The sequence below is a fragment of the Gasterosteus aculeatus genome, chromosome 7, assembly GCF_964276395.1.
Source record: "Gasterosteus aculeatus chromosome 7, fGasAcu3.hap1.1, whole genome shotgun sequence".
NCBI classification, from domain to species: Eukaryota; Metazoa; Chordata; class Actinopteri; order Perciformes; family Gasterosteidae; genus Gasterosteus; species Gasterosteus aculeatus.
The window spans coordinates 6,824,424-6,849,428 of record NC_135694.1 but is presented as its reverse complement, the minus strand read 5'-3'; the positions used below and the strand labels follow the sequence as shown (position 1 = coordinate 6,849,428).

General features: G+C 41.0%; 1 protein-coding gene across 32 annotated transcripts in view; it reads right to left on the bottom strand.

Annotated features, from left to right (window-relative positions):
• ptprda (protein tyrosine phosphatase receptor type Da) overlaps window positions 1-25,005 on the bottom strand; it is a 292,349-nt gene that overhangs the window by 142,559 nt on the left and 124,785 nt on the right. For all 32 annotated transcript variants that reach the window (XM_078106299.1, XM_078106315.1, XM_078106304.1 and 29 more), the window contains one exon: window positions 15,991-16,035. The gene's annotated coding sequence lies outside the window, so the exon portion shown is untranslated. The remainder of the gene's footprint in view (window positions 1-15,990; window positions 16,036-25,005) is intronic.

Genomic DNA, 25,005 nt, shown 5'->3' with positions numbered 1-25,005 from the left:
CGGCGGGGTCGTTAGGGCTTCGTGATGGGTGAATTAATATGGTGATTGAGTAAGAGGTTACTTCTTTGTCACTATGTCTGCTCTGACAAGCTGACCCTGGATCAGCTGGCAATGGAGTAAAGGACACTTTATCACCTTCCACCTGCACAGTGTCTTTGACCTTTGGCATTTACATTCATCATCTGGGGCTGTCCTTACACTTCCACCACAGACTAGTCCATTGTTTATATGACAAGAAACAGCTCGCACCGGCTCTGCAATTCTTGGATTAGAATTTAATGGGAAAAAAGGAATCCCTTCATAAGCTGAGAACAGAACAGAGCCGTATGCTAATTTCCAACAGAGAAGAATGTGGAAAGACTATAAACTGTTTTCTGCATCTATATTGGTGGAGCTAATAAAAGTATTCTTGGCTGGCAGGAAAATGCAAATGCTGACAAAATCAATGCGCCCCGCTGCCAAACCCACAGACACTAGCAAGCAGATTTGGCTCATTTCGCAAACATGCAATACGCTTACACACACACACACACACACACACACACACACACACACACACACACACACACACACATGTTGACGCAAACACTCGCACACACAAACAAATCTGTGATACACCGTGTCCCTCTGACCCTTATGTTCCATATGGTCAAGAAAAGGGCAGAGAAAATAAGCACACAGCTCTGTGGGTGACTGCAGCTTGGCAGCATGCACAGCCCCGAGGTCCGTGGTGTTGAAGCAACATTGGTTCAAATGGTTGGTACAACCCTCTTTTTTTTGTACGGCTCCATATACTGTCGTGTACTGTGTAAACATTGTGGTTATGGGAAAAATTATAAAAACAAAAACATTAGCCATATTTTTTGGTCCGAAGCACAGCATCAGGGAAATAGATGCCGTGCCATCGATGCCTCGGCAGAGCAAACAAAACATACATACAGTAAATTGGGTGATCGGGTATTAATAGTTCGCATGCAATCTACTCACTACCAATAAATAGCCCAATTAAAACTAAAACTATACATATACAATATACAGAGGAATTTTATTTATTGAATGCAGTTAATGCTATCAGGCATGTTTTCTGAAACTGTGCAAGCCATGGACAAAAGCTACAGTTGCTTTTTTCCTGCTACCACCTCCACTACTGACAGAAGGACTGCATGACAAATATGTGTGTTGGCCATTTTAATCTAGTTTCTGTACCACATGGTCTTCAATTTCCATCTCCTCACTCACTTTAGGCGTGCTGAAACACTAGAACAATCGCATCCAATACGGTGTGAATGGCCGAGTACTCGACCAAATAGTTACTTATCCAATCAAAACGTGACAACTCAGCGAGCGTTAAAACTATCAATTAGCTGGTGTAAAGGTCTGTTCCATCTTCCCATGTCCACCCCTTTTACCTTTTTTCAGGGGGTGCTCAGCGGAACTGAAAGCACTTTCTGTCCCTTGTTAATGGAATAGAAAATATCTGCCATTCCCGTCTTTGTCAAAATGCATGCAGCCGGCAGCGGCAACTTTTTATGTCCTTCTGTAAGTTGTGATAGTGGCCCAAAAACCTTTTTAAAACGTCCCTGATCAGTTTTTCAAGCGGATACCAAAGATGGGGGGGACCTGCCCTACAAAAAGATCATCACTCACAAAACAGGAGCCCTGGATGACCTCTGGATGTTCTGATGTGTGAAATAATGTTACTGTGGCGCAGTATTCATAGTTTGATGGGCCTTTCACATGAGGCCATATCCTCCAAATGGTTTCCTAATTTGAGTGGACAGGTCCAGCATTGGGTCACCCGTCAGCAGAGTTATGCATTTGAACAGGAATAAAGCTGAAATCAATTTCCTCTAGTCTGTCTGTGGGGCCTTTTGAATGGCCTGGTGTTTTTGCCTGAGGGAGCACTTACTCCACTTCTGTTGACCTCTTTGTCCTTTCCCCTATGAGCATATCGCCCCCATTGAAATGATAACTGCTTTTCAATCTGTGGTCAAAACAACTGGGCACACTTTTCGAATCCCCAATGGCTTTAAGAGCACTTAACAGCAGTTACCAGGGAAATACATTTCAGGCAGTTATCAATAAAAGTCCAATGATTGTCAGAAATCAATCCAAATTGTTGCCGGAGGACTTCTTCTAGTGACCTCTCCACTGGTCGGCCATGCTCTGTATTGTTTCAAAGTGTTGATGGAAGTGTGTAGGATGCTACATACAGTCCATATAATGTTTCCCGTGGATGTGCATATTGCATCATTTATTTGTTTGTAGTGAAACCGCATAATGGTCTTTGTTCATTATAACAGTATGTAGGCGCTGTTCGAGTCAAAGTTTTTAACTGTGGGCAAAACCAGACTTATTGTGCAACATAGAAGGAATAAATGGTAACAGATAGAATAATTTCCAAACTTTGAGTCACATGCAATTGTAATTCAATTACTATACCACCAAGGAGGCCTAGAATCTGTTGCAGAATGGCTTGTTCCGAATCACTGCTTCGGGTAATGGTGTTTTCTTTGCTCGGAAAATGAAATATAATATCATTAAATAGAGAGATGCTGAAAGGAGTGTCGACAGATCCATCTCGGGTGCCTGCTCAATCTGTTTTTGGGTGCTGAGTAGCTCCCCAAAGACGGATGCAGCTTATCATTGAAACATCCCGCTCATGGAAATCTTGGGATTTGGCTCATATGACAATTTAGGGATTCAAGGCCGTCTATATGTTGAGTTATAGAAACGTAGGCAATTAAAGAATGCTGAACAGTCTATTATTTGTGAAGATGTGAGGTCTTTTCCATAGATCCGTAGATCAGGCTACAAACCTTCCCCCGCTATGCTTGTGCATGCAGGTCCACATATCAAATTCTCACCGCTGCAAGGATCAAATCATCCTTGAACACGGCCATCAATTCTGACTGCAGCCATTGACAAGAAACAGCTGGGAATTTCAGTGTTTGCACCGGCTCCAAAGATAATATTTGCCGTTGTTAACACTGCTTTTAGCTACAGATAGCAGTTAAGAGGGAGGGGGGAAATGAAGAGCAGAGGCAATAAAGAAAAGCTTTGATGTTGTCATGCATGATTGTGCGGCGGCATCCTCAGGCTTGTGTCGAGTGTGTTGATTTAGTGGATGCTGCGGAAATGAGAATACAAATGGCTATTCGGGGGGCTGGGCTCTGAGAATTAGAACCTCTCCGACATCTTTTTATCTTAGATGACTCTTCAAATACTTCAGATACTGTCCGATTTTGCACCACAAGGGTGGCACTATGCCTATTTAATTAAATTACTTTCCGGGTGTGCTGACTGCCGTTTTGAAAAAGGACTATGGGAAAGGGCACAGGATCGTACACGGTACTGACCACTACTGCTAAAATATCTATACAAATAAATGTGTCTATAAGCTTTGTCTATAACTTAGCAAACTCTCTCGGGACTGATGACTTTTCAATTCCCCACACCGATAATATTCAACAGAAGATGTCACCTGAAAAGCCAAGCACAGCCATGCGATAGCTTGGCAATTCTGGTGGCACACAGGAGGCGTTTGGTTCTCTCCCCCCTCGATTGCAACAGCAGGGCATTCCAAGTGCCAAACAGGACTATGGAACCGTAACGCCAAACAATATGGCCGTATTTTATTCTGAAAAATAGTCTATGGATCATGCAAGCGCTCACTTTGGCAAAGGTGCAACAAATGAAGTGGTTCCACTCCATGTGGTGAACATCTGTGCTACGGACTGCCTGGTGGTGCCTCGCGTTTAGGTTTCGCTGTGTTTGTGTTAGTGTCAAGGTAAATGTGGAGTTATGTCTGCTTTTAAAATAAGAACATTTTGAGTGTTTTTGTTTTTGATGAGTTTAGGTCTGTATGCCTCTTCATGCGTGTGTTCTGTCATAATGAAATCAGCTGCTTTCCATATCGTTGACATATTTGACTATTGAATATAACACTGCATGTAAATACTCTGATGTATGGGGATTTTTTGTTCTGCCTTCACTCCATCTCTTGAGTTTATTGTGACACACTTGCAGCAGCCTATTGAACATTATACTTGCAAGCCATGCACATTTGGCTAAACAAAGCTATGATGTATAATGTGATCAGGCAAGCTATATTCTTGTCATACAGAGTACGCAATGCTTGGGAAAATGGTACTATATGTGTATTCTCATGAAACCCCTGAAATGAAATATGAATTTTCTTATTTTTTTTATAGCTCTAGTATTTTCTAGAATCATTTTCTCACCAGGTGAATAATGTCACTGGCTGCAAATGACACACTAGTGTGCTGTGCTGTAAATAAGAGGGGAATGGGCTATAGGGAAATCATTATTATCCCTTTAAGTTAAGTTTGAGTGTTCTGCTGTTACTATTCTAATATATAAGGCTCATGCGTATGAGAATAATTCACACAAAGGCCCTTTACTACTATCCAGTGGCCCAATATTCAAAGGGGCTTTAGATGAATCGCGATGCGATGACATGCATCCCAAGACAGTTAAGCCACTGTTTGATGAATGTGTTCCACTAAATACAGTGACTGTGGAGGATAGTTGGCTCACAGAGGATTCTGTTGCAGTAAGACACAAAATGTCCCATAAATTCACCTATTTCTTTTTTACTAAAAGCATGATGTGTGTTTCACTGCCAACATGGTCAAATGATTTCACAGTTCAGATTCTACATCTGTGCTGTGGCTGGATGCAATGGGCTGCACTTCATTACTGCACTGCCTAGAGGTACACGCTAACATCAGCATATTGATAATTATTATGCTGAGCTGCTAATGTTTCGTTTGTTTAATGTTCAGTATGTCAACCATTCTGGTTAATTGGGTTAGCAGGCTTGCAAATGTTTATTAGAAAAAACAGAAATGACATTTATTCTTTAGTGAAACTAAATATTTGAGTCATTTACTGGAGGGATTTAAATCAAATTCGTCACATTTAACTGGACCATTTAAAAGGGTAAAGGCTTTGAATTTAAACAATAAGGAGCTACAGAGTATATCATTGTAGCTTCCATGAACACAGGCTATTAAATGCAGCAGGAAATTATTTGATTTTGACATGAAATAAAAGTAATTGTTCTGCTATGTATTGTTTATACCGTCAAATATGCATGATTGTGCTGATTGGACCATGGACCTACAGTAAAAGAGGGTTCCGGGCATGCTTGTTCAAAAGGAATTTGTACTTTTAAAGTTAAATGCAGGCTACTCGTGGCACAAACACTCATACATTAAGTATATTTAGATGCTAGTACTTTTGGAGTAGTCGTTTGTAGTTTTACTTATTACAGCGTATTTTAACGCTGTGCTGTAGTAAATTATTCAATTGAAAATGAATGGTGATGACAAAGTCTCCCTCACAAAGGGCAGCTCGTCTTAGGTTTTCACATAACAGTGTGAATAAGGTTGCAAAATTAAGGTTGCTCTGCTCCTGTTATCATTCTGCTCATATGAAGGATGCCTCTCCAGTAATTGGAAGTTAAACCTCCCATCCTACCAGGGGCGATGTCAAAACATTTACACCTTGGCTTTCCCATCAGATAAGAGCAGATTAATAAAGATAGTGATCTCATCCCCGACTGTTATTCACGCATCTCTTTCTGACAGTCACGTTTGAAGAGGCCGTGACCTTCAGAGTCCCTGCTTTGTAATGCAAAGAAACCAGTGGGAGGGAATTAAGTCAACCGCATCCCAAGGTTTAATAACTGACTCCTTTTATCATTTTACTTTGCCAAAACAACAGATTGATAGCAAACCTATATTGGTTAAGTCTTTGAAATACCACAAAGGGGCAGCTTGAAAGAGGATGGATTATGTTTCCCTTTGAGACTTGGAATTCCTCGACACTAACCAGAGTCTTAAACTGGCAGATGATTTCTGATATCTTCTTTCCAAATAAAAAAAAGGACAGATCCGTCAGGTCAAAGAAATCAAGTGAATCCAAAAGAGTGGTTATGCCTTTTGTTGGGTCCATTTCTTAAACTAGATAAAGTGTATCGCTGGAGTAAAAAGAAAAGCCCCGTTTCTCATTTTCCACCGGTTCCATTCAGCTGTGTCGTCGTTATCTTCCATCCACAGCCAACTGTATGGTCCAACGTTGCCTTGATACGACAAGTGCAAGATAAACTTGACAGATCAACTTTTTTGATAGTCACCGAGCCCATAAACAACTGTGGCCTCTAATCTGATAATCCACCAATGAAAGATTAGGCGCGGGGAGTATTATTGTGTTGTCACTCTTGCTTACAGGGTCACGCGGGCTTTAGCTGCCGGGGTTAGGCGTCCCTCGGCAAATCCTGGGAAGGTGTCACAGCTCAGCAGGTGAGGTGTGGCGATAAGACAGACTGAGGGACATTAAATGGACCAACCACAATTATCACCGACATTAATGGGAAAGCAAAAGTCTACAGGACGGCAGTTAGGTGGCTTCGTGATTGGAAACATGGCTCTATAGCTGAAGGGTTAAGGTTTGATCTTAGAAATAGTTTGTGTGTGTCCATCACTGCCTCTTTTTACTCTGAAGTATCCTCAAGCAAGTGTCAGCAGGTTATTTTCCTGTATCTAGTTTTTATTTATTTGTGAAAAAGAACCCAATTTGCAGCAGGTTTCAGACCTAAATTGTAGAAAACGTCCAAGATAGAACAATCTGGATTTGTGCTGTGAACAACATTAACGCAGCGCTTAGTGTGCTCTTCGGCTCCTTTCAGTTTGCATTTGTGTTTTTCTGCACATTTCTGAACCTGATATTAACCACCCAGGCAGCTCCCGAAAATGCTCGGCGCTATCTCGCAGGGAGAGACGGAGAGTTGGAGCAATTCAAACATTCTTCAAACTGCAATTTATTTTCCCCGAGTTGTAATTATGGTCTATTAAAATGCAAATGATGTCAACGGCAGACCAGCGCTAATCACTCAATGTCTGTTTACGGGCAGTACAGCCACATTAGAGAGAGAATCACACAGTGGAGGCTGAGATGAACCGAGATCCTCAATCTGTGAAGGAGCTAAAATATTAGATTGCTTTCTTCACGCATCGTATTTAGTTTCTCAGGATGTAAAGATATTCTTAGCGCATAATAATCAAGTTTTGTGTAGTTCATGAGTTCAGATTTTGGCGCACATGTGCCAGCTATATTCAGAGCAACAGTTTCAAATGGCCAGTTTGTACCCTATCTAGACTATTGTTAGCTAATTATTTCTTCAAATTTAAATACATACTTAGCTGAAAAGCAGAATAAATAAAATGCATCAATGAGTGCATCATGTTAAAGTATAATATATAAAACAAGAAAATCCTTTCTGATCAGCCTTCCATATATCCAGCTTTGTTGCATCATATTGTAATAGTGAAAACATTGTTTATCAATACACCCAAATGTACTGCAACATATTACGACACAGCTTAATGTAATTTGGTGCACATAATTCAAATAGTGTTTTACACTCGACAACACAGCTAATCAGCAATGGAAAGTACACAGAAATAGCCACGTCCACATCAAACCAATGTAAACATGTACATTTTTGGCCATAAAAGAACTTGAAAATTATTTCAGAGGCTTTTTATTTGTTTTTTTAATTATGAGAATAAACAGTATGTTTGCCTCCCTCCAACACTATGCAATCTCATTATAATAAATGCAAAAGATGTAGGCCGAAGGCTCCACACTTTAACATATATTGATGATAATTTCAGTGTTTCATTTGTGGCTGTATTGCCAGGGGTAGAATATGTTCATGCATCTCACACTTCACATGATTCCCTGTCATGTGAGTGAAAGTAACACAACGGTTGCACTTATGGAATAATGAATGTGATGAGCACGCGTTATATCTCAACCTATTTTATATTCATCTCCCTGCCGTGTGCAATGTCGGCCCACTTCTATTTCTCCCCGCGTAGCCAATGTTTACACGTGTGTGTGTGTTCTGTGCAGCCATCACTTGTGCCGTGCATTACATCGAGCCGAGTGGGGATTAAAGCTTATCTGTAGTAGTGTTAACCATGTGCCGTGACAACAACCTCATGTCCCTCTTATCACAGGGTTAGCTGCTCACAAGACACGGTGTGATTAATAATCAAAGAAAACCTGAACTGGATGCAGCCCAACAATGCAAAACTTCAACTGAAATTACACAATAAACTGCTGCACGGAGAACGAAAAATGTTATCAATGTTTGGTCAAATTTAGTTTGTTTACATTTCAGTTCTGAAAAGGGCATTTATTTGAGGCTTGAGATGTGACTTGGCGTGGGCGATAGGGCGCCGTATGCGCCTGAGATAACGCTGCATGCATATGAGGCAAACCGACTGTCCCTCTGTGTACCTCTGTACAAATTGAGAAAAGACTTGCCGCAATAGTGGAGTTCCTTTGTAATCACGGGCGAGAGGATATGTGAGAATTAAAAATAGCACTTTCATTAGATCGATACTGTCAACCCTCCTCCGTCGGCTCACATTAAGAGCACACGCTGGGTAATAATGGCGGACTGGTCAGACACACTCTGTAGCATTCTGTTTGATCACATGGGGTGGTGTCCCCAAGGGCACATATATGTTCTATCTTTCTTACTGTCCCCCTGGGAGCGTGCCAATGAGTGAGGGACATTAACTTTTCATTAAGTAGATCACCGCATTGGAAACTGAACGCATTTTCAGCTTAAGCGCATAACAGAGCTGTCAGCTCAAGGCCACAGGGGAATGCTGATGCACCAAAGGTTGATGCACTGTTTGGGTTAACTAATAACACTCCCCCTTTTGCCTCAAGTGAAATGCATACAGGTGTCAAGAAATAACATGCAGTTATTTTTTCAATTTAGTTAGTTAGATCTTAGGTCAGTAGGCCGAATCTTTTTTCTATTTTTTTTTTGTGATCGCAGCCTATTGCATTTGGCGGCTGCTTGAAGCAGAAGCAACGCACAGTAATGATCAAACCATTCAATTTTAAGTTTTTGCTTTTATTTTTTGTTGATTTAATATGCTTTCTGTTTTGAAAACCAAAGGAAAACAGCAAAGGAAATAAAAAGTAAAGCAACCATTACATTTAACAGGTAGATTGATTCCTCTGTAATGAACAATGTCTTGCAGAGACAGAATTGTACCACCCAAGATAATGAAGGTTCAGCGAAATACTAAGGGTCACTCTCCGGCCCCGTACCTTCATCTTATGCAAAGCTTTTGCACTTTCTGTAAATTGCATCAAGGTGAACTAAAGTGTTTACCCCATTCATTTATTTCAGCTAAAACCAGAGCGCTGACCCATAAAATGAGCTAAGATAATACTGACCTTAACATGGTCTTCTGCACATGGAGGTAATTGCAAAGGCTCCAGATCAATCAATATTGACTTGCAAGTTCTTTTTTTTTCCTCTCCCCACTATTGCTTAAGCTGAATGTGTAAAATGGGCTTTAGATGGATGGAGAACATATCCCTGACAGTTTAACCTTTATCTAGATAACTTGTTCACTTATCTGTACCATTATAGATTTTGCCAGTCAAGCCGTTCCACAGAAAATCTTTCGAGTGTTAAAAGACTGGAGCGTAGAGCTATTCAGGCATTCTGCATACATATACATATACGTATTGCATATATTAGTATTAAAAGTATGAATATATCCTTTTACTCTACTACCGAGTGAAACTTGAAGTTGCCTCCATGCAAAAGCAATTCAGTGAAATGCTGACTTATAGCTCTTTGCATCTATCACAGAAACAGAAATAGCTGGTATTGAGCAAGAACCGACAAAAATAAATTACTGGAAAAACAAGTAAATATGAACAAACATGAATGCACAACTTTACCATCACAATCGCTCTGTACTCCAAGGCATTTGATTTGTCTTTATTTTTCCAGGTACGGGCGCAGACTTAGCAGACATTTCCATCTTGACTTGATAAATATCACAATCTTCTTCTCCCTGCCACACTGAAGTAATTTATTTTCTATCTCTCCGAGCTATATTTTCCAGTTAATATTTTTTTTTCTCCATACAACCTGACAAAGGATGCCACAAGGGATGATAAGAAGTCTGAAACCTTTGCACTCACACTCTAGATACTGGGTTTACCTTGAGAATTCCCCCCCGAAAAATAAGAGTTTTAAAATAAGGGCAAAACTTAAAACCACATTTAGAAGTTCTTTTGCACAAGCCGTACATTATCTTCTTCCTATGGCCGATTCTGAAACATGAATGATTCATTTTGAGTTGGGATTTGCATTTAATTCAAGTCCATAGATGAGTCCAGAGATGTTTCCCCACAGGAAAAGCCTAAATCAGCCGAGCTGGCCTGTATTCTTTGCCATGGAACCAAATGGCATGTTCCTTGAGTGATGGGTGGCAGTGTCCTTCTGGCTGTTCAACTCGTCCTTAATTTGAATTTGATAAGATTCCTTTTTGAGACATTGTTAGGCTAATGTAAATTTGGAGGGAGGACGGGAGCCTACCGCTGGCTTAACTTTGATGAGGTGTTAATATCTAATATCAAAAGCAGATAAAACCCTTATTAGCCCCAGCGGTCTTCTGAGTAGAGTGGGAACTTATTACACAGAGGAGATGAGACGAAAGCAGATGAAGTAATAAGGCTGCCGCGGGCTTTGTTACATGTCCTCAAGCTTTCTGATGGGGTCAACTTAATTTTGTGACTTAAATGCTAAGGGTTTATGAATGCAGACAAGCTGACATTGTTTGATAGATCTAATTCAGGCTCCTATATTTCACAGGCGGCAACATCTGGGGGATTACAGTGTCTCGAGCCAGAGGCGTTTTGATAATCGGTTGTCATTTCAGGAGTTGTATGCCCTTCCCGGCTTTTGCGATTTCTAAAGGTCTTTGGTTCAATCAAATGTTTGTGAGATTAGTCGGCTGCACTCTTTTCAAGAACTATTTCCATGTGGGTGGGATTTTAATGTTTGCCTTTAGGCTTTCACTGTGGAAATATGCTGTAAACTGATCATTCCGGACTCCTGAAAAAAACCTAGCCAGGATTTGCCGCCACTCGCAGGTCCTCGAGGACCAAACGAGGTGCTTGTTGCCAAATGCCAATGTGAGAAGGATGAGGTGTTAACAAGAATGACGCTGGCAAAGTGTGATGTCACAAGGTTCAACATCTTAGCTTAGCATGTTAGCATGCTAAGAGGTTGGTAATTAAGTGGTGGATCAACTAGAGCCACGTCGGGAGCATGGTTCTTAAGTCTCCATTTTTGGACATGAGCAGGACTGTGTTTTGGATGTGTGAATTTGTCTTTACAGTTCAGTTGTTAATGTTACAGTAACATGGAATAGGAGTTGATTAACCTCCTTATACAAATGCAGCTTAACACACTATGCTGATGTAAAGCGTTGCAAAAAACCTTCCTAGATCTCCCCGGAAAACACAACGTAAGCACACCGTTGGCATCCCACCAATCAATGCCTTGGACAAAGAGGAATGAGCTTTTCACTCACTGACTGAGGGACAGCGTCAATACAAGGCGCTCACCCTAAACAAGTCGGAAAACACCTTGGGTTCCAGCACTACGTCCCATCGATTTCTGTTCAGCTCAACGCGGATTCTGCAGCATTCAGACGTTTAATTCCCTTTCAAGCAAAGTCATTACACAGCCGGGCATTTAATTAAGCAATCACAGCAGTGCAATCTGAATGATTCAGTGGCTAAATGGGGGCCAAGTTTGCGTTATTGTGCTTGTGCAGCTCTCAATAAAGCGTCTCCTAAAAATTCGGATTTCTGAAAAAAGGAAATCCGTGAGAATAAACATGCCTTTGATTGACTGAGCTGCAAAACTCCACGGCAACGGTTTAGAACGAGAAAACAAATCAACATCTCTGAATACACACTCATTCCACATTCTTAATTAAGTGCGTCAAAGGACTTCTTAAAAGACGGATGGAGCAAGGTATTCACGGCTGACCCGTTTCCTTCCACAAAAGAAACATTATCCAAGGGGCAGGGGCACAGATGTGTCTGAGGATGTACTGAAGAGGTGTTCTCACATCGCTACGCTTCTGTGAACACGCCGACAGTTTATTGTAACGGGATTTGGCTTCCGTGTGCTTCGTTTGCCTTTTCTCCGATTGAGCTCAGCTGTAGTGACGCTGGCATTCTTCATTTGTTCATAGTTGGACAGTCAATGCTGCGCGATGCGGAGTTGCTAATAAATAGCTGCAAATACAGTTTGTTTGCAAATCACTTGAATCATCAACTCTTTTGGTAAACTTGTTGCGTCATAACGCTGTATCGGCAATTTTTATCACAGAATAATCACCCACAAAAGTAGGAAAACAATATTTTGCATCCTATGATTAATTCATTAAACAGTGCATTCAAACTCTTGTAGGAAATCAAATGCATGTCCCGTTGAGGCAGCGTGGACAAACACTGTGAATGAGATGATGGTCTCAAATTACAAATTGCTCACAAAGTTCTGCTAAACGTGAAATTAATTTCATGGCAGTTTTGCCGCCCCCCCCCCCCCCCCCTCACACCCTCCCTCTCTCCTTTAACTACTACCAGTGTTCGGCAAGTTGCTGAAAATGAGTATTTATTTACAGTTACTTCTTTTAAAGGTAATTGAATTACGTACCAGTTACTGTGTATCAAAAGTAATTAGTTACTCTGGAAAGTAACTTTTAAGTTACTTTATGTCTGCTTTTTAAATGTAATGAATATAAATAGTACTGAACAGTCAAACACAATAAACATATTTTTTAGACCTATTTATTGTAATCAACAGGGCAACAGGCCTTCAAATCAAGCAATGGTACAAAAGTTCTTTTTAATACTTAACTTAATTCAAAATAACTGTTTCAGGCATTTGCCTGAAGGCAACTGACTCGACAGTTGACAGGATGCATCTCATCTTCAACATACCGAGCAATCAATCTATTCAGCTCTGCCCGGTTTATCGGCTGCACTGCAGTGCGTGTAAAGTGGAGCCGTGGTTGTTTGCGTGGAGCGGCGCCTGCAGCATCCGCGGGGCTGCGCTCTTTCGTCATGAGCGACGCGATGCTGTTTACATGCACGTACGGCGACTCTTCTGTGACACACAACGTTTGGTGGCCACAACTATTTTGTGCTGACAGGCAGCTATTTACTCTCCGCTTCACGTCACAAAAGAGAGTAACGCGAGTAACGAACTCATTTCAATTTCAGTAATTGTAACTGCGTTAATTTATTTAAAAAAATACTTCGTTACATGCTCGTTACCGCTAAAAGTAGTGGAATTACAGTAATGTGTTACCTTGTAACGCGTTACTCCCAACACTGACTACTACTAACATGCATGAAATGTATTGATTTTGTTTATCCCTCAGTTGTGTAACAAAATTATTTAATCAGTGATTTGAACCTGAAGCATATTGTCTATTCTTTAATGGACAAAGCACTGGTATATATGCAGTTTGGGTAAGCAGCCTGTTAGATTAGCATAAAGCATGAAGGGAGAAACAAATGTTGGATTGTGTCAAAATCCACCACCAGCACTTCTGAAGGCCACAAAGAAAGTGAGATTTAGAAGTGCACGAGGGTCAGGCTAGCTTTTTGCTCAAAGCTAAAATGCATCCATTTTCTCACGGACTTTAAGCGAGAGTGCATCAGTGTATTTAATTATATCACACTGCTTCTTTAATAAATCAAGTGTTATACCGTTATGCCCTTCTGTATGACCAGAGTTGTTGTTATGCTCAAAAGAAGAACAAAAAACCTCCAGCTGGTGACTTTGACTTTTTAAAAACTACATTTTGCCAAGATTTGAACATTGACATTCTAAAGTCTGAATACAGATGTTAATGAAAGTCAAAACTTAATCCAGGCCTGATAAGATGCTCTATTTAACAGACTCGTTTTTAGCGGGGGGGCTCGATCAGGTGAAATGAAGAGGAACTGATTGCTTGTGGTGATTGTGCTGATTACATTTTAAATTTAAAACGCTGATCCTACTACATGGTCCTGAACAGTATCGCAGACAATGACATAGCAGAGAGTAGAGAGAGAAATCCAAGGTGCCTGCAATCTCATCAACTGAAGGGAAATACCACACTTTACCTTTTACTTTAGTCGTTGTATGTTACAAGTGAAAAACACACAGATAGTTATTTCTATACAGCACCTGATATTGAAATAACATTGAATTATTCCTGACTGATCCTACAATCTTCATATAACCCTTATATGTTGTGCCTCGGCAGCATTAATCATCAACATATCAACGATTTAAAGAATCATGTTCAGCGGTTCAGACTTTCTCTTATACTGACTGTGGGCAGAATTCCCCATGAGACTTGTGTTGCAACCCCCCCCCCCAGTCCAAACATTACGGATGCTTGTGCTACAGCTGTCATATAAATGACATTTGAAAATATACGATGAAAGGCATTTGCATGAAACACGGCACACGATAAAGCATTAGCATATTGCGAGGGGGGAGTGAGTACTATTATGTCCATGCCCTCTTTCGGAGATGACTGATGGTGTCGCAGCTTACTGCGATTTGAAAATAAATAAAATACATAGAATTGTGTTGAGAGCAGAATTGTACTGTGTTAACACCCCACAGTGCAAACGGCAGGTTGAACAGGGATTCAGTCAAATTGCTGTTTGTTAGCTTGAATAAACTTTTGCTAATGCAGGTTCACAAGAGGGACCGAGACTGAGACCTTTCACCGACAAAAGTTGGAGACTCGTTTTAAAAAAATCACATCAAATTTTCCGAACTTTAGTATCCCAGTGGTTTTAATATCATGGCAGCGATATCAATTTATATCTGTAAAATTGCTCTTGATATATTTGAAGTAATTTTGTATCTCATCCAATATATTCCCCTTTTGTGTGTTAGTGTGAAACCACACGTTAGGGAGCCAATGGCGAACCATTCTTTTTGGGAAGTTCTTCTCCTAACAAAACCGTTTTCGTTTAAGGGTTAGTTTTGGGAATACACAGCACATTGTAAAAATATAAATTATAGGCTTTGCTGCATTTTCTTTTGTTGACTTAATTTTTGGAATAATCACTTTAAATATTCTAAACAAAGCACTACTTTATTCAATCTTACACATGACATATTTCAGGTCGCTCTTCTAAGGTGTTAATGAGGTTGATCTTTCTTGCTGCTATGTCACGTATAGTGCTCCTATAATGTGGTTTGTGTTCTACAACATAATCCATTGAGCAGAATTCTTTAAGGTGTCACTCATAGTGTTACCTTATAATTCAGTTTTTATAATGAATAATACACTCTAATATCTAGAATTAGGTTTTTAGTTTTCATGTGAAAAAAGGTTGTTCAGTGAACAAACTAAACATCGATGCCCAACATAAGTGGTCCACAGTGTTACTAAGTTAGATGGGGAAACGTAGAAAATATAATGTATGCATTTAACATACAGCTGAAAATCAGTCATTAGCTTCAACAAGGGTAATGCAACAAAATATTCAATTATTTATATAGGAAACTTTGCATATATTTCTAGTGGTTTCCTAGAAGAACACTGTACGTGCCTCAGTAAAGACGTCAAGGGCCGGTAATTTGTTGCAGCAACAACTTGTGTTTTGTCTTACACTCACTGTAATTCATTTTGACAGGTGTAAAGTACATATAAATCAGTTCACAATGAAAATGTGGCGTGATTGATTAGTATTACTCGGCCCCCGAAACTGCAGCACTGCAAGTGGCACCTTTCTTTACTGAAGTTCTCTTCCCTTGTCCTGCTTTTTGATGCATTGATGAATTTGTTGTTCCGTAATAGCCAATTTTGCAAAAGTTGATGAATTTCTAAAAATAATTTGCTGTACACATAAAAAAAAAAGATATATATATATATATTTTTATATATATATATATATATATATATATATATATATATATATATATACACAATCTTAATTCACCTCCATCAGTATTAGAATGTGAGTTGCAAGGCCCATTATGAAACCATATTGCTCCAAAGAAAAACCACAAAGAGAAGAGTGAAAATCCTGGAGGCCTACCTTGAGGTCGGTGAGAAAGTCATGGAACATTCTCTCTCCTGAGACCTGTGACAAAGAGGAGGGGTGGGTTGGGCATGGGGGGGGGGGGGGGCGGAGATGTCAGTCATGATTAGTTCACAGTGCAATTACAGAGCAGCTCCTCTGACAGTGATTGATCAATGAGGAACTCCCTTGATGAAGACAAGGACTCTGGGGCTCCCAGGAGCAAATTGGCTAAAGTAAGTAGTGGGAATAGTGTCCCAGATTTTACGGCACTAAGAGGATCACCCCGTCTGGAGCAGACCTTTGTACAGGTAGGCTACTGTGTAGAATTTTATTTGGTCGAATTGGAAGTCAAACTGAAATAATACCAAAACTATCGAGAGCGGAAGGTTATGTCCACATATGAAATTCTAGTGTACTAAATGATTCTGACTGAAAACCTTTCTGCCATTTCGTCACAATGTACACGTGTCAACATGTATTCAAAATACATTTTACATCTTATGTTACAAAAGTCCACAGTCGCAAACGCTGAGCCATATATGGAGAACAATCCTTCCAAAATCCATATTACATGTATTCCTTGGAGCTTTGGACCACTATTAGCACTATAGAACAATATTTTTCCTTCCCAGTCTGTATCCTGTGCATGCGCAAATGCAGTCCCATCAACGTTTTTTAACACTTCATTAGTTCCGCATTTGGGTGATAGACAAGTTGACCGAGAGAGGCTTCAGTTTCTTCCTTTTTTGCGTCCGTCTTAGTCGTCTTGATTTGATTAGCCATAAGTTGTAAACCGATCACGAATACCCAATACGGGGCTGAACTCAAGGGCCACGTAAGCAGTTGGGCTGTCAAGCATGGCCTCATTGTTAAAACAACAGAGAACGAGGAAATCAGGCCCTCGAGGCGAAAGCTTCATACGGCACAGAGTTGAAATTCAGTTTTTGATTTAGCCCCACAATATACTGCCCGGGAATTTCCGGACGGCGTGGCAGTCTGACCCGCCATAAGGAGGGACACATTTGCTTTTTGTTCTATTCATGCCTTGTACGCGGGTGACTGGCGCGTTTGCCGAAAAACAGCTGGCCCTTCGAGGGAGGCATCTGACGGTGTGCTTCACTCCTGTCTCATTCCTACTTTTCATTGCACATGGTGCATGAACACTCAATCAAACGGGGCTGGATATTAAATCGTAGACATTCACAGGATTCATAAAAAAAGGTGTGTGTTTGACTGATATCAGTGGGGGACTGAATGGTGTGTAGACTGGATGTCTGGCGCAGGCTTTACACGGTTACATGGTGTTTATTAATAAGTGCAGGTGCTTTTAACACCATCTTCAGTCAGTCAATCAGCATTTGTCTATTAAGTTCCACTTTTCAAGAGCTGATTTATTAAATGAGTCATATAAGCACCCCCCCCCCCCCCCCCCCACCCAGTAGAAAGACAAATGAAGACTTTCTCCATGTGTATATCTAGATGATAGATATATAAATTGATTTCCAGTGGTTGCGAGGTCTGAGTACAAAGGAGGCAAGCTGGTATAAAGTCATTGATTTCATCTTTCAAGAGGCACCCTGAATCCAAGTGACTCCGGGCACACAGTGCAGCACAGAGTTCCCCCTTGATTTTTAGTAAAGTATGGCCCTGTTCCACTCAGTTCTGTTTGTGCACTCACTGTACACCATTATTAGTTTGAGTGGATCCCCACTCATTTAATACTGCTTCCTCTCAAAGCACAGCAGCTCTGTCCTTGTTTTACTGGCTTGTGTTGCGCTTTGGTTTCCATAGAGACCAAGTCCAGTCCCTAAAGGGTGGTTGAGGTAGAACACGATTTTCTGTTTCTTGAAAGTGTTGTTGGTTATAAAAGATGCTGTATGAGCAGCTTAGTTTATTATTGAGAAGTAATGAAGATAATTGCAAGTTACGTTTATGTTATGTTTTGCAGTGCATTCAGTGGGGCATTTAGATGTTTTTTAATCAAGCTGTTTGTGTGGACCCGTGCAATTTCAGAAAACTATAACCCAGAGCGCTCCTAAAAGCACCTTATAGTGAAACTTTAAACACGCGGTTTGTAAAGGCACCGCAGTTAGTTATTTTTGTACTGTGAGGTGGCATGAAGTAATACGATGCTCAATTTTAAATACACTCATGGACATCAACAAGACTCCTTCACTAACTACTGTACAGCTGTGGAGAATTTGTCTTCTTAAAACCATTTATGTTCATAAAATAATTATACAAATAAAAAGCATAGGTTGGAAGTAAATAAAATTCAAACTAATAGTGTTGCTTCTAACAACAAATCTAACAATGTCTATTCTTTTTTTGTTTTGTTTATAACTTTACACGTTCTGTGTCTTGCTATCTATGTGCCTGTAGCTTAAACTCATGATGGGATTGGGCTGAATTCAATGATTTGATGTTAGCAGTGAAATGGGTCTTTGGGAGCTTCAACAACTGAAAGGTGCAACCATTTGGCCAGTGGACCTGCTTGCGTCGGCACTTTGCGGCGCACCTTTAAATGTCCGCCTCTCACCCAGAATGGCCCACCTGAGGCTTGATGCTACGGTCCCGGGGAACTGCATGTTCATTCATCACGTTAATGAGCCATTTCACTTTATTTATAAAAAGGAAGAACCCCCCCAAACGATGGTCCCCACTATCATGATGTTGCATCATGTTAATGTCGGCGGAAGTTACTCTATAAAGTAAATAAAGGAAATCATCTGCAGTAGCCCAGGTAGCCGGTCCAGTTTGGCATATTGCAGCTGAATATTGCTTGGTATTGCTTATGACACCAGAGATTTTTTTTAATACAGAATCAGCTACAGTTATTTAAACGTAGGCAAGTTTTGGTCCATTTGCAGCCCATTAATCAAACCTGCGGCAGCAATTTGTGCAGCCAGCTGTGTCGGATGTGCGTCCTGTTTGTGCAAAACTATTTGTGCCAACTTGGGAATGTGAAAGTCCTGGGTTTGTTTGATTTATAGTTTTTCTTTTAAAAAAATATTATATTTAGGTTTAATGTGAAAAAGGCTTTGCATTTATAGAACAGAATGTAGGACTTAGTAGCAGTTTATAAGAGGTCATGATGTTCCTATTGACTATTGAGTGTAAATACCGAGTCAAACAGCCATGGTATGCTGCACAAAGTCCCATTCAACGGTTCTGCCACCACCAGCTGCTGTTCATATCACATCCGTGTGCTACTATCACTAGCTTCCTCCCACACCCGGGTGTCCCTATAAAAGCTCCTAGTAGGTGTGTGGGAACATTGGAACTATGACATTTTCTTTGGCGAGTAAATTCATTTGAGGTGAACGGATTTAAAGCACAATAGACAGAAACATTTCAGGACAGGGTAAAATACATGAATCTCTAGTTATTTACCTCTTTTAATTGGAAATGTCGGTCACAGGGCAGCAAGCCGAGCCATTATCTGTCTGCCTTGATCTTTTGCAGGTATTTTATGGAGAGTGATGTGCTGAGCGTCCACGGTAGTGATTCAATTTATTCCCTTTGGATTTTTATAGGCTTAGAAATACAAATGCTGAGGAGTGAAAAGCCTTGCAAAAGGTCAGCTTCTTAATCACATCACTACATTTACCGTTTCACTGATTTCCACGGATGTGAACGGAGCGCCATGAGTTTACTGACGAAAAGTCAAACGCACTTTGAAGCTAAACTCTTGTATTTGACAACCCCCATAGTTTTAATGTAATTTAACCTGTTATCAGTTGAGCTTCAAATGTACTTTTGGGACTACCTAACTAGCAACGTCTGTCACACAGTAACAGGGGTCCGAGCCGGGTGTTCCAAAAGACAGACGCGGTTCCTTTCGGCAGGTGCCTTAGGTCTCATTCATAATTGCTCCCCATGGTCCCGTCAGTATTCCTACCTGCTCGTGAGCTCTCATTCGCGGACTGTCATGCTTGCTCACAGCCTGTCTGGGCCTCTGAGTGACACGGCAGCAGCACTTGGATGAGCGCCGTGGAAGGATATATCTGGCTCCAGCGGAGGACACCACTGGGACACTGCCAGCTCGGTTGGTGATGTCACGCTGTGATAGCGGCGACTACTTAGGCTCAAAACGACTGGTTGTGGCCTGCGAGGAATTGTGTGGGGTTGTGTAACAGTGTGAAACGCTTGCTAAAATGAGATCCAAATGCAGTCAGGGAGGTGCCAAACATCATATTTTTACCAGAGGGTTTTGCTGTAAGCACAGAACATTCCTGGAATCCTGGAAAGAGCTGAATGAGCATTCTGTACCGGCAAACAACTCAATGATTTTGGGTCTTATTCATACACCACTATGAATCTTGACAGCTTAAATCGTCTGCGCAACAAAACAAAACAATAAGACAACAGCCAGTCTAGTCTGCATTTGTCACACCAAAGAAGACAGCCGGCGGAACCCCGATTCCAGCTGTAGTAGGAGTACAATCGCTATCTGCCGCAGAAGAATTTGCTGATGTATTTTGACCCTTTTGTTTCACGGATCTCTTGTGACTGCACATTGGCTGCCTCTCCGCGGTGCCGGGCAGCGGCACATAAAGGCTCATTTGCACCATCTGCCAGTGGAGGTGACAGTGGCAACTCATGTGCCAAGGGGCTATTGAAAAGCTAACGTGCAGCTGCTACAATCTACCTGCTCTTCTGCTGCGCTCTCTGAGGAACACGCCTTGTTTAAACTGGTCACTAGATGGCTTTTGAGGGCTGGCGCTGATGAAGGACTGAGACAATTTGCGCTTGCATATAGTCACTATAGGGATTAGCACTCGTTAGCTAATGTGCCGAGCTGTTCTCTTTGAGAGGGGGGGGATTGTGTCCTTGTGGATGAAATGTCTGGATACCCGAGGGTTGTCATGGAATCCTGACTTCTTCTCTGGTGATCCTCTAACTTTCCCTGACACACCACCATCATGTTGGCACCACATTTTGTATCCCAACTTGATAAAACCTAATGGTTGTTGTGTTTTTCCTATTATCCGAGAGGAGTGGGCTGAAATCATACTAAGGGGTTACCTTGTGAGTGACCCATGGAGGGAAAGGTTCTTCAGTATTAGATTGTTACGTGAAGTATATGGGGACATCCACAGACAGCACTGACGTTGTTGTTCTTTTATTGCATTCTTCTGTTTTTGCCGTTTTTCTTTGCTGACTGTTTGGACAGTTTGCCGTCGTGATGTATGTTGTGGAGGGAAATATTTGAAGGGCAACATCCACAGCCTGGGGGGCGCCAATGTATGTGTCCTGGGATTGCTGGGGAAATAATTGAGTGTTCTGTTTCTGTGTAAATTGTTTCTTTGATGTGGACGGATTAAGGTGAAGAATAATGATGTATGCTTTACTTGGTGCTGTTTTGATTGCATTACTTTCTTTAGGTTTCTGTCTGTATTTTTTGTTGTTTGTTGTTGATGTTTGAGTCTGCTTGTGTGTGTGAATGGCAGTTGTGTGCTGTTATTATTGATGGTGTGTAGTGTGCGGCCTAGGTAAACAGAAATTCAAATGATTAAAAGAACGAAAAATGAATAGGGATTGTGTTGCTGCAGTGTCCAGAATGATGGGCTCTAGTCTAACGAGTTTTCAGAATTTTTGTAAAATGTTTTTATTTTTAAGGCAGATTCAAGGCCAAATACCCGCCAATCTAACTACGTTCCCATCATCTTTATTTTGAGCGTGCTCATGAGACCAGCTCCAAGCACCATGTCTAGTACATCCGCTCAGAGCTGTTATTAAGATTAAGATCCTTACTCTTGTACATTTTAGTGAACTTATTTAACATCAGAATTAGATAAAGTTGCTCCATCAAGTGTTCATTTGAACTCTGACTGAAGGGTCAGAGAATAAAGAAACACCTTCCTGAACTTCCAGAAGGAGACAGTTTTGGATAAATATCCGTGTGCCATCCCTCCCGGTAAACTGATGGTTATTTGAGCAGAGACGTTGTTCGACGAGGACGTTCCATGAGGGTTGATAGTGTCCCTTCTCATCTCTCTCAAGGCTTCCCACTTCCAGAAACGTCCTAACAAAGTTAGTGACCGTTGGTGCAATGTGTCATGCTTGTGACGGTTTGATTGTTTCTGTGTTTTCACATGCAGAGGAGCGGAGAGAAAAAGAAAGCTTCATGTGTTGCTCAAGGTCCTTTTAGATACTCCCCATCCCACATCTCCCTGCACAATTAATTTTATCTTTGGGGTATTATCAAGAGGGAGCCTGGCAAAGCAGCATGACAGAAAAAACGGCCCAGAACCCCGAGGCCCGGGGTGGGAATTAATCTGTTTGACAAGATCTCTCACAAACGATTTGCCTGGCTTTCCTTCAGCGGGATGTAGCCACTTCCCTGCATATCTGAGGGGGTGAAGAGTAAGCATGTTTCAAACGTAATGCCGACTGAATGGATTCCCAGCGTCGAAGGTGTGGGGGTGATGGGGCATTCTTAGGGGGTAGGTCTGTTAAGTGAGCACCTGCTTTGTTCAAGTCACCCATGATAATTAATTCCTATCGTGACCAGCTGATATCATTTTCTCCGCAAAGCACAACACCGTCCTGAATCGAGCCCCCCCCCCCAAAAAAAACGTTAGCTTTTTTCTTCTCACGCTTTCAGAACATTGACATCAAGCAGACGTTTGATGCATTATCTGCGATGCATAAAATTAATCAAAGTAATGATTGAATAATTATCTCAAGTGCAATTAATTAAACATGCCAATGAACTCATCTTGAACAGCTGTCCTGGCTTCACCACTTAATCACTTGTGAGAATTACCAAACACAAATGGAGGACGCCGAGTGCATGCAATAATCTCTGCAAAGTGCATTGTTTACAAACAGTAATTAATATCACACCGCGTATTAGCAGGCAAAGTGACTCCAGTGCACTCCTGTAATTGTACCACGGAGAGTTGGGCTTGTTCCCCACTCCCGCCTCAGACATACCTTGTTAAGACGGAAGACAAATTATGAGACAAAGAGCTGACTTTTTTGAGACCCCACTCAAAAATAGAACACTTGTGTGTTTCTTGTGTGTGCCATATTGCCCTATTGCCAAATTCCATCGTAAAATCTATGATTTAACCAACCGAATGTTATCGAGATCTTTGACTTTATATTTCATGCTAACCTCGATTTCTACCCACACACTTTGAAATGGATGTATATTGTGTCTGATAATGTATATTAGTTGCACTGTATTGGTTGGCCGTGGCATTCTACAACAAGGGGATTTTCGGGCATCACATATGCAGGTTTCATGGTCCATCGGACTCTGGGAAATGGTGTTTGTGGTTGTGACGTACGAGGGATCTATCTTCGACAGACGGCTGTCTGGAAGCCGGAATGAAGATTGACAACGGCAGGATGGCGAAGCCTAAAAATGACCAGGAGGAGAACAGTCGGTAACACTTTGTACATGGTGGTTCATCAGCTCAAGTTACGGATTACTGATAACAATAATTAGTTAGCTTAGTGGAGTACAATGTACGACGGTATTATGACACACATTATTTTTTCTGCCCGTCATTTCATCCACTTATTATGGCTTATTAATATGGTGCTATTATCCGAAGAATATAAAGTCAATGTGAATATGAGAATGGATAATTAACACATTCATTGTGATTTTAATATTATTCAGAGTACTGTACATTTCAGTGATGACTGTACCATCCAAGCAGAATATATACTTTATTAAAACAAACGGAGCAAACTGTGCTTTACTCCATCTGAACTTTAAAATCCCTAGAAACAGAAAATCAAATGTCTCAGAGCCGAGGTTAGAGATGCTAAAATACATCGGTCAAGGTCATTTCTGTCCCAGACTTCTTTGTTGTGTATGCTCTCTATGCAAATACAGAATATGTATGAATTAAAACAGACAAAATAACTTTATTCCCGCTGATCCTACCATAAGAAAGGCTGATTTAAGACCCCCTATTCATGGAGGTCTCAAACAGTCTTTACTGAAAAGGAGGGAAATAAAGTGTACTGGTAAGATGGGGGGGACGCAGTTTTATTCTATCACGACATTTCAGTTTTCTTGTAAGAGCATTTCAACTGAAGAATAAACACTTTATTAACATAATAGAGCTCTGACAATGGACATAAAATCTCCATTTGGAGCCACAGTTTCTTGAAAGAAAATGTCACTAACTTTATGAAGTAATGTGTGGAAAAGCAATTTCCTTGAATTGTGTCTTGAGCGGCATTCCGTGGACATCAGTGGAAAAAGGACATTTTCAACAAATGAATGCAAAAGGCCTTTATCATACTTGTGTTGTTGAAACCAAATTGTTGAAGCCGTTTCCTATTATTTGTGTCTTTGTTGCTTTTTTTCGTGCTTATTTTTCTGTCTGTCTCTGTGTTTGTGTGTTTATGTCGGGCTGGTATCATACTCTTGATGGCTTCAAGAATTGCATATTTTGACTGGGTTATAGCAAACATTCATTTTGCAGCCTGTCGCGAGGAAAACATTCAGTCACTTTGATCGTTGTATTGTTTGTCCAAGCAGAGTGCTTTGTTGGAATCGATTTCCCTCCAGTATAATTGCTGTCATGCCTGGTTTGGCTAAATAAGCCATTACCCCCGAAGATACTCTGGCAAACTAAAAGGGCAGTGCTGACACTTTGCTTAAGAATATACAGAGAAATTACTGGGACAAAAAAAAAAAGGTTTCAGGGCACAATGCTCTACAAAGCTCTCGGAACAATTAACAGGAATAACTCACGCTTTGTGGTGATACGTCCATTATTTAGTCACGTGTCTCTCTTCATTCGATTATTGGGTGCATTGCGTACAGTCAGGCGACCATGTGACCTTGGCATCACGATTCTGCAATATAACATCTCGCTTTAAGTCTGATCATTTGGTCCCGATGAGCTTAAGCCTTTAATTCCCAATTCAACGTCAGCACTCAAGAGGGAGCTTAATGTATGTTTGTTAACACAAAAAGCACAAGGTTAAAAGGTCCATTTCTTGCAGTAACTACTATTCTCTATGCTACTGTATCCCCCAGCACTTCTATCCTCC